Source organism: Somniosus microcephalus, unplaced genomic scaffold (assembly GCF_052327205.1).
Source record: "Somniosus microcephalus isolate GS21.2 unplaced genomic scaffold, FLI_Smic_1.0 unresolved_chr4, whole genome shotgun sequence".
In the NCBI taxonomy this organism is placed as follows: domain Eukaryota; kingdom Metazoa; phylum Chordata; class Chondrichthyes; order Squaliformes; family Somniosidae; genus Somniosus; species Somniosus microcephalus.
The window spans coordinates 5,818,228-5,825,133 of record NW_028225182.1 but is presented as its reverse complement, the minus strand read 5'-3'; the positions used below and the strand labels follow the sequence as shown (position 1 = coordinate 5,825,133).

Below are 6,906 nucleotides of genomic sequence, written 5' to 3'. Positions count from 1 at the left end.
GACAGAGCGGCTCTGACCCCGCGAGATGGGCAAAAGGCTTCAGTTCAGGACAAATGCATCAATGAATTGTTCGCCCAGCACCGAGAGAGACAACATCCAGAGAAAAACACAGGAGGAAATCGATTTCAAGTGGATGCCTACCCGCACTTGGTGCCGTGCTTTCGCGAACACGTCTGTTGTGTTCTCATGTAAAAAATATAATTTTGTCCGAACAGTTTGCCTGGCACGAAAGGATCTGAATTGCAAAGGAGCAAGCATGAAAAGCTGCGCTGATGTGCTTGCTGCCAGGAGGCTGGCTGCAGCTTCCCTGGTGGTCTAGTGGTTAGGATTTGGCGCTCTCACCGCCGCGGCCCGGGTTCGATTCTCGGTCAGGGAACAGTGCGTTTTGGGGTTGTTTGAATTGCCACCATGCAATGCACCCTTACGGAACAATGCTCCGCCCCTAATTCAACTTTCCACACCGCTGCTCCACATCACTCTTCATACAGTGATACAAAATAAACATCCTTGATTTCTGTAAAATGCGTGCTGTCTCAAAGTCAGCAGGAAATGATTTCTGTCAAATTTAGACTGGCTGACTTTAAATGTTGCCAACATTTAACTGCAGCTCACAGTGTCAGGGCAGTCACGGTTTTCATCAGTCTTCCGTGTATCTTCTTGCCCACTGCACCTCCCAACAAACTTAGCTTATCACAGGCACGGCTATCGATTAATTCATTGCCAGTGTGAAAAATGCAAATTTTGAAACTTATCAACGTGTGCAAGCCTGGAATCAGAGTGTCCGTGGCCCGTGATCACTTGAGCATTAAGATGTTCATTAGCCCTTCCTGTATTGCTCAGTAGCCCACTGTGTGAGGAACTAAGAACCACGGGCATTTTCACTTCTGTGTCGGGCTCAGCACCGTACCTGCAGCTGAAGATTGAACTTGATATGGCTCGTGATCAGTGCGCCTCAGTGAGACATCGGCCCGTCTCTCCCTTCACAACCCATCATTGTGGAGAAAAGAACAGGGAATTTTACACATGTGTTGTGCTCTGTAACTTTATTTGATCATGTCATTGCATTTCACGCTGTGTCCAACACGGTGAGGCCCCCCGTGCTGTGTCAGCTTTGTATCTTTATCAACACTGCAGCTTTACATTAACACAACCTGAGCTCTGCGATCTGGTCGGGTCACATTGCCCGAAGTGAGGAATGAGCGAGAGGGGCAATTCCACCCGGGGATACAAAATCCTCCAAAAGAACGACAGAATACTGCATTTGATGTAAAGCCGAAATAGCTCAGTTGGGAGAGCGTTAGACTGAAGATCTAAAGGTCCCGGATTTCGGCAGGTTTTAGTTACTTTCTGTCTCCTTCACTACAAGAGGAGCGAATGAGGAGAAATTTTACGCTCCTGATGCCGCGTTTCCCAAACGAATGGGAGTGAAACCACATCGGACATGCTATATCCGGCTCCAACCGTCCGCTGTAGGTTCGAATCCAGTCGGGGTCCCGCCGTCTGCTTTTATACAGGAACAGTGTTTGTGGGAGGGGCTGTGGTGCGATAATAAATTTTAGAATGAGGTTTGTTAGACCATAGAGCTGTCTTTCTGTTACTTTCGATTTACACTCTGCCCAGTTGTATATACGAACAGTTAACAATGTTTAACCGATGTGGTGTGTTCAATGATTGTGCAGTAACTCGGTCACCCAGTGTGAGGCTGAAAGACAATCTCGCAGTGTGGGTTCGAGCTTGGACAACTCAGAGTATTGTGGCCGGTTAGCTCAGTTGGCGAAAGCCTGGTGTTAATAACGACAAGGTCGCGAGTTCGATCCCCGTACTGGCCATCAGGATGTTTCCCCAATTTTACGCTTTTCCAGCACATTTCAAATACAAATTTTATAAGGAAGCCAATGCACACAGACTCTCACGGGGGATTTATTTGGATTAACATCCATTGCACCTTTGCCACCGGGGCTGAGAGACACATCTTTCTGTTTATTTGTCTTTCTGGGTTTGCTGTTGAACAGGCGGCCTGTTCCCGATAAGGGTAACAGGCAGGTAATAGACAGACAGAGCAGCTCTGACCCCGCGAGATGGGCAAAAGGCTTCAGTTCAGGACAAATGCATCAATGAAATGTTCGCCGGCACCGAGAGAGACAACATCCAGAGAAAACCACTGAAGGAAATCGATTTCAAGTGGATGCCTACCCGCACTTGGTGCCGTGCTTTCGCGAGCACGTCTTTTGTGTTCTCATGTAAAAAATATCATTTTGTCCGAACAGTTTGCCTGGCGCGAAAGGATCTGAATTGCAAAGGAGCAGGCAGGAAACACTGCGTTGCTGTGCTTGCTGGAGCTTTTCTGGTGTCCAGTGGTTAGGATTCAGGCATTTTCACCGCCGCGGCCCGGTGTTCGATTCCCGGTCAGGAAACAGTGCATTTTGGGGCTGTTTGAATTGCCACCATAGAACGCTGATAATAGCTCAGTTGGAAGATCGATTAGATTTGAACACGCAGACTTTCGGATTTGGAGTCAGATGCGCTACCGTTGCACGATCAGGTCCACAACATAAGCACAGATGTTCGTAGTTTGTATATATACACGTTCCACAAACACTGTTTCATTCCTCCTGCCTTCTCCTGATTCCTCAATGTCATGCGCAGAAGCGCCTGATGCCCTCATTTGTTTAAAGTAACAAGCAGACACAAACACAGGTATTCGTTCAAAATCTACCCGCAGGTGGCCACAAACACAATAAACAGAGCCAGAGAGACAGACAGAATCGGGAATCTCCGGGAAATAGACAAGAGATATTGACAAGGACTAAAGCGATTTGCGATCAGAAATTTGCCTGAACCCCTGTGGTTAATGAAAGGGATTTTGCTGCTTGAGTTCCTTATACATCTTGGGCTTCTGGAGAACTTGTTTCGTAGTTTGCAGAAACGCGGCTCAGACATGCTGTTATGACCGGGCCGGAGCCACAAGGTTCCTGACTGCAATCAGCGACAAGGCAATGCTGTTTCAACAGGCCCGGCTGGCTCAGTCGGTAGAGTATGAGACTCTTAATTTCAGGGTCGTGGGTTCGAGCCCCCAGTTGGTCGGTAGTTATTTTGTTAAACTTTTATGTTGCTTTCAAAGCGTCATTAATTAAGCGATATCCTTGTTTTGCACAATGAAAGAAATGCGAACTGAGAAAATACTGCAGATGCTGGAAATATGAATTGAAACAGAAAATGCTGGAGATACTCAGCAGGTCAGGCAGCATCTGCGAAGAGAGAAACAGAGGTAACGTTTCAGGTCGATAACCTTTCGTCAGAACTGGAAAAAAAAGGTAATGGAACAGATTTTTAAGCAGTGCAGGGGATTCAATGAGATCATGGCTGATCTCCTGCCTCAATTCCATTCACCGGCCCTATCGCCATATCCCTTGATGCCCTTACCAGTCAGAAATCACCCACTTCTGTTTTGAATATACCCAATAACTGAGCCTCCACAGCACTCTGGGGAAGAGAATTCCAAAGATTCACCACTCTCTGTGTGAAGAAATGTCTTCTCTCAGTCCTGAATGGCCTAACCTTTATCCTGAGGCTGTGTCCGCTGGTTCTAGACTCTCCAGCCAAGGGAATCATTCTCCCAGCATCCAACCGATCAAACCCTGTAATAATTTTGCATGCTTCATGTGATCCCCTCTCATTCTTCCGAATTCAAGAGATTACAGGCCTAGTTTACTCAATCTCTTAACACAGCCGCTTCCCCGAGGCGTGGCTAGTTCTGGAGAACACGCTTTGAGTGCTGCAGACGGAGTGTTGTCGGAGCTCATTGCATTTGCTGTAACTAATGAGCTCAGCTGTTTCTTAATATCGCTTGGAATTAATCGAATTGAATGAAGTCTGGCTTCTCTCAGGATGGTTACAGACACTTCAGCTTTGTCTTTTGTATTCATTCATCTTTTCTGTTTATTCACTCTATCTAATCGTTTTCTTGATTTTAAAACCCTCTGTCAAATTTCCTCTTAGCCGTCTATGCTCTAAGGAGAACAGCTCCAGCTTCTCTCGTCTATCCATTTAACGGCAATCATTCATCACTGGAACCAATGAAGTAAATCTCTTCTGTGCTCTCTTCAAACCCTTCATGTCCTTCTGAAAGTGCGGCGCCCAGAATAGGACTCAATACTCCAGCTGCAGCCCAACTAGTATTTTATATTGGTTATCCACAACTTCATGCCGTTTGGACTTTATGTTTCTATTTATATAAACAAGGATCACACATGGTTTATTAACAGCATTCTAAAGCTGTTCTGCCATCTTCAACGAATTGTTCACAAACTCCCCCAGTGATATCTGTCCGTTAACCCTTTTAAAATTATTCAATTTAGCTTGTAATCATATCAACTCACAATTTTCAGCATTGAATTTCATCTAAATGTGTCCGCCCATTACAACAGCCTGTCTATGTCATCCTTTTTAAAAATTATTTCATGGGATGTGGGCGTCACTGGAAAGACCAGCATTTATTTTCCATTCCTAATTACCTTTGGGAAGGTGGTGGCAAGCCGCCTTCTTCAACCGCTGCAGTCCGTGATGTGAAGGTAGTCCCATTGTGCTGTTAGGGATGGAGTTCCAGGATATTAACCCAGCGACGATGCAGGACGGTGTGTGACTTGTAGGGGAACTTGGAGGTGGTGCTGTTCCCATGCACCTGCTGCCCTTGTCCTTCTAGGTGGAATAGGTCGCAGGTTTGGGAGGTGCTGCCGAAGAAGCCTTAGCGGTTGCTGCAAAGCATCTTATAGATGGTACACACTGCAGCCACGGCGCACTGGTAGCGGAGGGAGTGAATGTTTAAGATGGTGAATGGGGTGCCAATCAACGAGCTGCTTTGTCCTGGATGGTGTCGAGATTCTTGCGTGTTGTTTGTGCTGCAATCATCCCGGCAAGTGGAGAGTATTCCATCACACTCCTTGTTTGTCCCTTGTAGATGGTGGAAAGTCTTTGGGGAGTCAGGAGGTGCGACACCCGCCGCAGAATACCGACCCTCTGACCTGCTGTTGTTGCCACAGTATTTATGTGGCTGGTACAATTAAGTTTCTGGTCAATGGTGACATCCAGGATGCTGATGGTAGGTGATTCGGCGATGGTAATACTGGTAAATATCATGGGATGGTGGTTAGACTCTCGGTTTTTGGAAATAGTAATTGCCTGGCACTTCTGTGGCACGAATGTTACCTGCCACATATCAGCCCAATCCTGAATGCCATCCAGGTCATGTTGCATGCGGGCTTGGACTGCTTTCTTATCTGAGAAGTTGTGAATTGCGCTGAACACTGTGCAGTTATCATCAAACATCCCCATTTCTGACATTATCTTGAAGGGAGGGTCATTAATGAAGCAGCTGAAGATGGTTGGGCCTAGGACACTACCATGAGGAAATCCTGCAGCGATGTCCTGGGCTGTGATGATTGACCTTCAATCACCACGAATTGAAGTCTCTTACTATCTTCTTCACTGCTACATATTTTGTATCCTCTGCAATTTTCAAAATTGGGCCTATACCCCCATGTCCATGACGTTAATGTATGCCAAGCACAGCAGTGGTCCGAGTAGTTAACCCGAGGGAACACCAATTTTCACCTCCAAACATTACGCAATAACAGCCCTTCACCACAACTCGCTACTTTCTATCCCTTCGCCCCCTTTATATACATGCTGCTACTTACCCTTTTATTGCATGGGCTTCAAATTTTCTCACATGCCTAATATATGGAGCTTTATCAAAAGATTTGTATTGTCCATATACACAACAGAAAATGCACTGCCCTCACCCACCCTCTCTGTTACCTCAGCAAAACACTCAATACAATATCTCATAAAGCTCTCTTCCGCAAAAAACATTTGATGTGGGGTCAATTGTTAATTTAAAATCTGACATTATTAGATTTCAGTTACCCAAAGTTATCAAGGGATATGGGGCAAAGCCAGGTGAATGGAGTTAGGCAATAGATCAGCCGTGATCCCCTTGAATGGCTCGAGGGGCTGAATGGCTACTACTACTGTTGCTATGCTCCTGTGCTCCTAACAGGTTTATTCGGGATCGCCTGCTTATATTTCTGGGTTTATGACATATTACTAGAATCGACAGACAATATATCTGTGATTATGAGGGCTCATTGAGAACAACTGCCTATATATATATATGGATTAATCGTAATTTACTGTAAACTCCAGCCAAGATATCTGGGTTTATCTGGGTTCACTTGGATTACCAGCTATATTATTGGGTTTGTCGGGATTTACTGGGATCAACAGCCTATATATTTTGCTTTCCAGGGTTTATTAGAATTGCCAGCTTACATGTCCAGTATTTATTGGTAAAATGTTCCTGTGTAACAGCCTCTGTCTGTAGCATAACACATTCTGATGAGTCTCCGAGGTCACCAGCGGCTCTGCATAAGATTTATTTAGGTGCAACCTCCAGAATGATAAATGCTTATTGGGATCAGTGACTTCTGGATAAAGTATCTCTTAGAGAGCACGGTTCAGTGAACATAAGAACATAAGAACAAAAGAAATAGGAGCAGGAGTAGGCCAATCGGCCCCTCGAGCCTGCTCCGCCATTCAATAAGATCATGGCTGATCTGATCCTAACTGCCAATCTACAATCACAGAACCATCTCCTGAATCTAACAGAATTAGACACACGAAATAGGAGCAGGATCAGGCTACACGGCCCCTGGGCCCGCTCCGCTACCCACAGGGCCATGACCGATCCGAACCTAGACTCATGTCCAAATTCCTGCCCGCTCCCCGTAACCCTTAATTCCCTTTACTTCTAGGAAACTGTCTATTTCTGTTTTAAATTTATGTAATGATGTAGCTTCTACAGCTTTTTGGGGCAGCATATTCCATGGACCTACCACCCTCTGACTG

General features: G+C 45.7%; 1 non-coding gene across 1 annotated transcript; it reads left to right on the top strand.

Annotated features, from left to right (window-relative positions):
* The first annotated feature begins 304 nt into the window (after positions 1–304).
* Positions 305–376, top strand: trnae-cuc (transfer RNA glutamic acid (anticodon CUC)). The gene has a single exon. It is a non-coding gene; the product is annotated as a tRNA-Glu (tRNA).
* The last annotated feature ends 6,530 nt before the right edge of the window (positions 377–6,906 follow it).